The sequence below is a fragment of the Piliocolobus tephrosceles genome, chromosome 19 (genome assembly GCF_002776525.5).
Source record: "Piliocolobus tephrosceles isolate RC106 chromosome 19, ASM277652v3, whole genome shotgun sequence".
In the NCBI taxonomy this organism is placed as follows: Eukaryota; Metazoa; Chordata; class Mammalia; order Primates; family Cercopithecidae; genus Piliocolobus; species Piliocolobus tephrosceles.
Window position 1 is genome coordinate 34,289,835 of NC_045452.1, and position 9,140 is coordinate 34,298,974.

The 9,140-nt window shown below is 55.4% G+C and overlaps 1 protein-coding gene and 1 long non-coding RNA gene across 2 annotated transcripts in view; one reads left to right on the plus strand and one right to left on the minus strand.

Annotated features, from left to right (window-relative positions):
- ADARB1 (adenosine deaminase RNA specific B1) overlaps window positions 1-3,042 on the minus strand; it is a 135,923-nt gene extending 132,881 nt beyond the window's left edge. The window contains exon 1 of the mRNA XM_026447459.1: window positions 2,846-3,042. The gene's annotated coding sequence lies outside the window, so the exon portion shown is untranslated. The remainder of the gene's footprint in view (window positions 1-2,845) is intronic.
- Window positions 3,043-4,037: 995 nt separating this feature from the next.
- Window positions 4,038-6,759, plus strand: LOC111524450. Its single transcript, XR_002725792.2, has 2 exons — window positions 4,038-5,176; window positions 5,347-6,759. It is a non-coding gene; the product is annotated as an uncharacterized LOC111524450 (long non-coding RNA).
- Window positions 6,760-9,140: the final 2,381 nt, after the last annotated feature.

The window sequence follows — 9,140 nt, forward strand, 5'->3', positions numbered from 1 at the left end:
CGTGTTAGCCAGGATGGTCTCGATCTCCTGACCTCGTGATCCGCCCGTCTCGGCCTCCCAAAGTGCTGGGATTACAGGCGGGAGCCACCGCGCCCAGCCAGGAAGAAATCTTAATGATTTCACTGCACAATTTTTAATTTTCCTATTTGCTTTTCCTACCTCGAATATTATGAACATACAACATAATATGGGTTTTTTTTAAACACTACCATTTCCAGCACACCAAATTACAGATTTGGAAATTCCTATTTTAGAAAGTTGACACAGAAAACCATTGAGTTTTCTAATAAAATTAGACCTCTCTGAGCTTTTTGGTTTCAAACTAAGCTTGATAACTTTGCTTAACTTTTTTATAGGCTGGTAAATGTGTAACTTCATCTATTACTCTCCAAAGTTAACTACTTCCTATCTATTTAAATTATATTACTTGATCACAGAGCTAATCACAGCATTCAAGGGAATAAAACCCAGTTCTTAAATAAAACGTACAGCTAATAAATTTTGATAATAAATAATTAGTAGGCTTTGCTTGTACCCATGTGTAAGAATATCCACTGTAGCAATGTCTGTCATATGTTAAAACATATACAACTGCATACATACTTTGACTCCTGCTGGGACAATACACAACTGGGTGCAGCCTTTGAACCAAGTGCTCAGGGATGGAGTGGAATGAGGTTTTACCTTTCTGTAGGTATTGCGTGCATGCTAATCTTTTTAAACCTATCAATACAAATCTACTGCTTTATGCCAGAAGCATTTTTTATCTCTACCTATCTTGTTAAGTACTGCATCTCCTAGGGTCTAAAACAGGGAGGGCCTAGCACATAACAAGCCACAGACAAGTATTTGTCAAATGAATTAAGTTTGTTTTATGCATTCACTGGACAAATAGAAGTTAAAAAAAATTCTTATTCCAAAAATCTAAAAGAATTCCAATACTTTACAACACATAAATTCACAAGGAAGTGAAATTAGCCTCTGAGCCACGATGTTTTTTGTGGATGATGTTATCACTTCATAGCTAATCCTTCCCCCTTGGCCTCCCTGCATGAACACGTCACACCAGAGACACGTGTCATCAGTTTCTCAGAGCTGGATCGATTCTCTTTAAGCCCCTGCCCCTACAGGAGGGCCTCCTTTTTTCCTTTCCAACTATAGCTTCAAATTTGATGTAGATGTAGTGGGATATACCCAGTCTTAGGAACTCTCAGACATCTAACAGGACATCACTCACAGACAATGCACTCCTTTCAAAGCTTGTGTGAGTTCATCCTCTCCACCACAGGCAAGATATAGGCACCCAGCTCAGCCTGTCTCATCAAATATTTATCAAGCCCCTGTTGCGGCTGTCCATGCATAGCGGACCCTGCACTCTGGAGGAACCGCGCAATGAGAGACAGTTAATTCTCTTATCCAGGAACGAACTGTATCAGCCAACCTTTTATCCTTTCTTCCTTCTCCCTTTCCCCTCTGGGAAACCCTCAGCAGGCAAAAAGGATACAGCAGTCTCAATCCCAAGGAAAAGATGGTCATCAAAAGACAATGAGTTTTTCTATCTCCTAGGAACAACTGCTCTTAAGACAGCCCAGTGTTTTGGAAAATGCAGCTCTGGGTGCCACCTTTCGAAGCAATAAAACATATGGCTAAATTTAAGAGGAAACAAAGAGGATTAAATACATATTGTATTCTCAAAAAAAACTACGGTTCTGGGATCATCTTAATCACGCAACTAAACGTAAAGAAACAAGTTTGATATCACGCCACTTTTCGTTATACTTCGAGAATGGAATGCAATAATGGTTAGTGTAAGAAGGAAATAAAATGCCTATATCAGAAGTAACCGCCCAAATCTGCTACCTAAAAATAATAACTGCGAACTTAACACCATGGTGCATATCTCCGACACAGAAATCTGGACAGGAACACATTTTAGGTTAGGTTCTCCAGCGTGTAAATTGGGACTCCAACACGTTTCAGCGTCCACAGTCCAATACGACACCTTCCCTCGCACCCATCCACCAGGCAGTAATTTTCCTTCTCCTCATGTGAACACGTCAAAAGTCACCTCGGGCCCCCAACTGCCCCAGATTGCTCCCGGTCGCTGCAGACGCCCGGCACCCGCAGGAACTTCCCCGCCCCGGGCCGCCCGCGGCTCAGAGCATCCCGCGCGGACACTGCGCCCTCGGGAGGAGACGCAGGACCATCCAGGGCGCAGCCTCGTCCCCAACGCAGTCTCCACTCCCGGGGCACAGCGTCCCCTCCTCACAAGGCAGCCTCCCCTGCCCGGGCCCAGCCTCATCCCGGGGGCAGCCTGCCGTCCCCCCCGCGCAGCGTCCCATGCCGGGCGCAACGTCTCCCCAGGGACATCGCCTCCCGTCCCCGGGCGCAGCCTCCCGTCCCCCAGCGCAGCCTTGTACCCGGGGTAGCCTCCCGTCCCCGGGCGCAGCCTCGTCCCCAGCGCAGCCTCCGATCTCCGGGGCACACCGTCGCTTCCCCAAAACGCAGCCTCGGTCTCCAGGGCGCAGCCTCGTCCGGACGCACCTGCCCTCCCCGCGGCGCGGCGCATCCCACGCGGACTCGGCGCCCTCGGGAGGGGACGCGGGGCCGCCCGGGGCGCAGCCTCCTCCGGGGGCCGAGCGCCGGAGCAGACGGGCGCCCCGGGAGGGTGGATGCGAGGCGGTGCCGGGGCAGCCTCGCCTCCCCAAAGGCGCCCTCCGCTCCCGGGACGGCCCGCAGCCCCGTCCCCACCGCCAGCCCCTGCCCGGCGCTTACATAAACGCCGCCGCCGCGGGGTCCGGAGCCCGCGCCCGCCCGAGCCGCCGCGGCCCCGCGGCGCCCTCACCTCAGCCGCAGCCGCGCCGCGCCTGGTCCTCCGCACGCGCGCCCCAGGCTCCGGCCGCAGTCCCGCGCCGGGCGGCGTTCTGCCTCGTCGGCTGTGCGCAGCGGCGCGGCGTGGCCGTAGCCTCGCGCGGCCCGGAGCCCCGGCCGCCGACCTGGCCGCTTGGCAGCCTATGCCGCCGCCGCCACGGCCGCCTCAGCGCCTCAGCCCCGCCGCCGGCGGCTCCGCCCCCTCCCCGCCCCCGCCCGCTCGCCGGGGCGCGCGCACGCCGAGGGGCGGAGCCGGCGCAGCGACGCCGGACGTGCGCGCGCACGCGCGTCCCTGTCTGTGGTAGGCAGCTGGGGCTGTGGCGTCTGCCCTCACGACCACCTGCGGCGGACGGGCGCTGGGCCGGTGGGGCTGGAGCTAGGCCGGAGCTGAGAGACCGCAGCTAGGCGGCACCGGAGCGTGGGGCGGGGGAGCGGGACCGGCCTGGCGTCGCGGCGCCGCCCGCCCGAGCACGGCTGAGGAGACCCTGCCCGCCTTCGTGTCCTCCTCTGGGTGCGCGGCTGCTGCGTTTTGGGGACGGGGTCTCACTGTCGCCCAGGCTGGAGCGCGGTGGCACGATCTTGGCTCACTGCAGCCTCGGCCTCCCGAGCTCACGCGATCCTGCCGCCTCAGCCTCCCAGGTAGCTGGGACCGCAGGCGCCCCGCGCCCGGCGATTGGCGTTTGCGTTTTGCGGAGGTGGCGTCTCGCGGTGTTGCCCAGGCTCCCGGCTCCCGGGCCCACGCGCTCCTCCCTGCAGCGGGCGCCGCCCAGCCAGGCCCCCGCGGAGCCGCCCCTGCTTCCCCCGCTCCCGGAGTTGTCTGGGACGCGCGGGGCCCGCCCCGCATTGGGTCAGGGCTGGCGTCCGGCGGGGGTCGCGGCTGTCCCGCTGACTCCCTCTCCCCGCCCGTCATCCTTACTGTAGACTCGGGGAGAACCGGATCGCGGCCCAGGACCCCGGACACGGTTCCCTCCGTGTCCCATTTAGTCCGCGCTGACACCAGCAGCTGCCCCCAATTACCAATGTTTAGGTGATGGTGGTTTTGTTTGATTTTTTTTTTGTTTGTTTTAGGTTGATAGTAAAAGCATTTTAAAGCTTTTTTTTTTTTTTTTTTTTTTTTTTTACCGCATATGCGATAGACTTACTCCTGGATTTGTCTATATTTACTGACTGTGCCGCAGTTATACCAAGAAATGTTTACACAGATGATGATAAGCATATGTAGAGATGCAGCATTTTCACAGACCAGAATAACCAGCTCCAGGCTGCAGTTCTCTACACAAAGATAAAGTTTTTTGGGCAAACTCCTGACTGCGGCGACCTGAGCCCAGAGGAGCAGCTAGGGGCGGTGGGCAGAGCCGGGTGTGGACAAGCGGGTGGGTCCTGCACCTGGGTGGGGGAAGCGGCAGGCTGCAGGATCCAGTTGAGGTTGTGCTAGTCCTGGCCTCCAGACCTCAGGCGGCCCACTCTGCCCTCGGCCTGTTTCCTCTCTTGTAAAGTGGGGAGTAAGAGACCATCACAAGCCAGGGATGGGGTGGCACAAACTGTGATCTCGCCACTCTGGAGGCTGGGTCAGGGAGTGGAGGGGTCACTGGTGTCTCAGAGCTAGAGCTGTGGTGTGCGAGGCCCGCACCTGTAAACGGCCACTGCACTCCGGCCTGGGCAACACTGAGACCCTGGCTCTGAAAAACAACAAAACTTAAAAGATGAACACAGATGAAGTATGGGAGCCTGGTATGTGGTAAGCACTCCACAGGTGTCAGCCGCCAGCCTGCAGTCCAGGACAGGTCAGGGGGAGGCCCGCTGTCTGTGACAGGCTGCCAGCTTCCATCACTGCCTGGTGGAAAGCAAGCCTGTCTTTGGGGCCAACCAGCTAACACGTGAGCCCTTCACCCCATCTGAAGGCGAAGCACCCAAAGGGGCAACCACGGACAACTAAATAAAAACCAAGACTCCTGGGACGCCTTCTCAGGACACATTCTTAGTAAAGAGATACGTGGATGAGGACGTTGTGTGTATTTCTGTGTAACAGGGCCACCCCAAACCTCAGAGGCCGAAAACCTGTCTTCACTGCTCACGACCCTGTGGGCCTGCAGCTTGAGCCAGTTCAACTGGCACAGCTTGCCTCGGCTCCATGGGGTGTCTGCTGGACCCACTTATGGGCAGGGGCCCCCCGGCAGGTCCGGGCCACGTGTCACCCACCCACCGCAGGCTGGTCGGGCCTGCCTCCCATGGTGGCTGGGCTCCATCGGCAGCAAGAGAAAGCAAATCCCCATGGTGCTTCCCTCCATCTCCCCAGGAGAAGCAGGTGAGATGGCCAGGGCCTGAGTGGATGTGAGGGACTGTGCAGGGGACAGGCCCTCCAACAGTCTTCCACAGGCCTTCGCTGAGGTGTGGGTTGGTATAGGGAACACAAGGGAACTCCCCAGAATGGAGGCTGCTTATGCAAGTTTCAGCTTGTGCTTTTTCTCCCTCCAGAGCAGCAGAGAGCAGATGGCGGCCAAGGCCGGGACCCTCTGCTGCTCCCACGGGCCTCTCAGGCGGCTCTGCAGGACCAGCCAGCAGCCTCTGATTCTCCCTTCCTATTCCACGGCCTCAGATGCCATCCTTTCCACAGAGACAGTTTCTGTCGTGACACTCTCCCTGACTTGGAGGAATGGCACTCGGAACATTCCTCTTGGTGCTGATGTCAGGGACGAAAGCAGTTTCCAGTCGCCTGGGGCCAGGACACAGCATTCCCAGCTGTTGTGGAGCATGAAGCACCAGGATGCCCATTTGGGTGGCTGTTGAGATCAGGATCTTTGAGAAGGAATCCTGTGGTCGCCTGAGGAGGCCCAAAGAAATTTCGAGGACATCTCAGCCATCCATCCCCTGTTCACTGTGGAGGTCGAACACCAAGGTTCCTGGAGGGGGCCCTGGGTCTCTGCAGAAGTGCTGGCAGCCATCTACTTCCCCGCCTTCCATGCCCGCCCCACCTCTGTTCTGTTGTTTACCGTCTCCTTTGTAGGAATTATGGAATAAACGATCATTTTGGTGTCCTGGAAAATAAACCTGATGCTGGAGGGCTTGAGTGTAGGAATCCCGCTGGGCTCCCTCTGTCTGCCCCAGGAGTTAGGCTTTGCAGAAGCATGTGAGACATCAACCGCTATGAAATGTGGTCTACACAGCACCAAAAAAATCCATTTCACCACGTTTTCCCTTCAGTGCAGTTAAATGGCATGACCTTGTGACTCCCCCCACGAGAAGAATTAAAAGTTACACTGGCCCTGCCAAAGCCTACAGGACACAGTGGCACAAAATGATTTCCGTGATCTTAGGATATAGACCCAGGCCGACTCGACAGATTAAGTGGATTTCAAACTGTGATCTCAAGCCTTCTGGGAACTGCCAGAAAGGAGGGGAAGGTGCCGAGTGGCCCAGCTGCCCAGCCTGTTCACACACTGGGCTTTCCAAAAGGAGGGGAAGGTGCCAGCCTCAGAGTGGCCCAGCTGCCCAGCCTCTTCACACACTGGGCTTTCAGTTGAAGAGAGTGTTCAAAGCTTACGCATGTAAATACCACTGATCTGTGAACCCCCTTCCTGTCATGCCCAGGGACTGGCAGACTGTGGCTAGAAGGGTGGGACCAGAGGGGTGGGTCACGTGACCTGCACACGGGTGTGCTGGCCTCCTGGGCCTTGGTGGCCAGGACAGCCTCCCTTTCCCTTTCCAGCTACACAGGGCAATCCGTGGATATCTGTCTGCCCAATTACAGAGCGTGCTGCCAACCTGCTGTGCTGAGACTGGCCTGGTCTTGGTCCTGGTGTCCTAGGGCTGATGACTGACCACAGCCTTTGTGCTTTTGAAGCCCATTTGACTATAGTCCTTGTGTACAACTAAAAATGTAGCTTTAAACAATCTTGCTTTGTTTTATTTAATTCTGCCCAATCTATTTGAGAAAGGACACTCACAGGTACTTTTTAGATTGTAGCCTAAAGTGGATTATTGATTTCCTTGTTTCTCAAACATCAGGAGGAGCATAAAACTGCTAATAAGAGGTGACCAAGGGCCGGGCGCGGTGGCTCAAGCCTGTAATCCCAGCACTTTGGGAGGCCGAGACGGGCGGATCACGAGGTCAGGAGATCGAGACCATCCTGGCTAACACGGTGAAACCCCGTCTCTACTAAAAAATACAAAAAACTAGCCGGGCGAGGCGGCGGCGCCTGTAGTCCCAGCTGCTCGGGAGGCTGAGGCAGGAGAATGGCGTAAACCCGGGAGGCGGAGCTTGCAGTGAGCTGAGATCCGGCCACTGCACTCCAGCCTGGGCAACAGAGCGAGACTCCGTCTCAAAAAAAAAAAAAAAAAAAAAAAGTGACCAATATTTGGTGATACCATGATTTCAGACATATTAATTTTGCCCTATATTTCAAAAAATAAAATAAAAAGACATGAGACTGGAGGAGCAAAAACCAGATGGTGCCAAACTGTTCGGTCAACAGCTGCCATGGTGGTGGAAACCGTGTGTGAAGCCCGACCAGCTCACAATGTGCCACCGTCTCTGGGACAACTCCCAGCTCCCACAGTGATGCAGCAGGAGCAGTCTATGCTCTGTGACAGGCACACAGCCCCCCCACCCCACCCCCTGACTCCAGGACCTCAAGCTGGGATTCTGACTCCCAAGATGGCCCTGAGCATGTAGAGCTGGCATTGAGACAATTGTGAGTCTCTCTTTGTGCCTAGGCCTGAAAGGTTTAAATCCAGCACAGTTAGGATAGTCTCCGTCACTTGCCAGCCTAAAGAGAGAAAACGGTTACACACACAGGGGCAGGCGAGACAGGACAATCTGATGGCCTTTCAGCGCCACAGGCAGTCTCCTGTGCCTGGGTCAACATGTGGCCAGGAAGATGCCTTTGCTTCAGTGCATTCACGTTCTAGTGGGGAGATGGCGTCAGGGCGCGGCGCAGCGTGATAACTGGGCCTTCACGTTCTAGTGGGGAGATGGCGTCAGGGAGCAGCGCAGCGTGATAACTGGGCCTTCACGTTCTGGTGGGGAGGTGGCGTCAGGGAGCAGCGCAGCGTGTTAATTGGGACACCATCCAGGGCAGGAGGAGAGGTGTGACAGTCAGTGCGGACCTGGCTGTGCCATGCGGCACCGGCCAAATTGTTTGGCCTGTCTGAACCTGTTCTACATCCAGAAGGGGGAGACGATGGGTGGAAAGGCTCCAGTGGTGATGTACAAATGCAGGCTTCTAATGGAGAGGCATGTGAACGGTTGCAGGAGTCCAGGGCGCTGCGGCCGTACTGCTCAGGTGTGTCAGAGCAAGCTGCAGGAAGCTGCACTGAGCCTTGGAGGATGAGAAGGCACTGGTGGCAGGAGTGCCCGTGGCAGAGGAAAACGCACTTCCATGACACGTGAAGTTGGAGAAGAGAGGAGGTTTCTGCCACCCTTAGTCAGAAGAGTCCTCCTGATTCGGCCACTTTGCACTCTGTAGAGACCAGGCAAAGGGAATGTGCTGCGTGGTTAAATCAGAGGTGGGCAGGCTGAGCCTGGTCCCAGTGGTGTCCGGTCAGCAGCTAAGAATGAATATTAAACATGTAAAGTGTTGGGGTGGGTGGGGGGTTATGAAGAATAGATGCAGTGGGCTTCTGTGGCCGGCAGAGCCGTAGATCTTTGCCATCTGGCCCCTTACAGAGAAAGGCAATCCCTGGTTTAGCCAAAGAGGGCCTAGCTCTGGAACTGGGAGTTAGAGCAGCTGCCATCGAAGTGCATAGACTGTCTGGGAGTGGGAGAAACACAACCCAAATCAGCACCACGGGTGAAGGGATGGGGGCTCTGACGTACCCGGTGGTGTCTGCCTAGAGCTCAGGCATGCTTGTAGCTTCCGTGCAGAAGACTTCCATCAGGTGTTGACAGTGGAAGTGGAAAGAGTTAAGAGGCTTTTGGAATTAGACTCAACAGGACTTAGTGATGGAGTCACTAGAGGGGTCTGGGGAGGGGAAGCATCAGGGCTTACCCAGGATCCTGGCTTGCACATATCAGTGGGTGATGGTGCTCTGGGATGACACGGGGGATGGGGAGAAGAAACCAGGCATTCCTTTTGGGTGCATTAAGTTTGCAATGCCTACAGGATGTCTGAGTGGCTGTGTTAGGAAGACAGCTACGTACGAAAGACTGATGTCCGGAAAGGAGAGCCGTGCTGGAGATGGACACTTGAAACCCTTGAAAATGGAAGATATCACCGATCCCCTGAAGAGAGGGTGGAGAAAGGAAAGAAGGGAACCTGGCACCAGAAGTG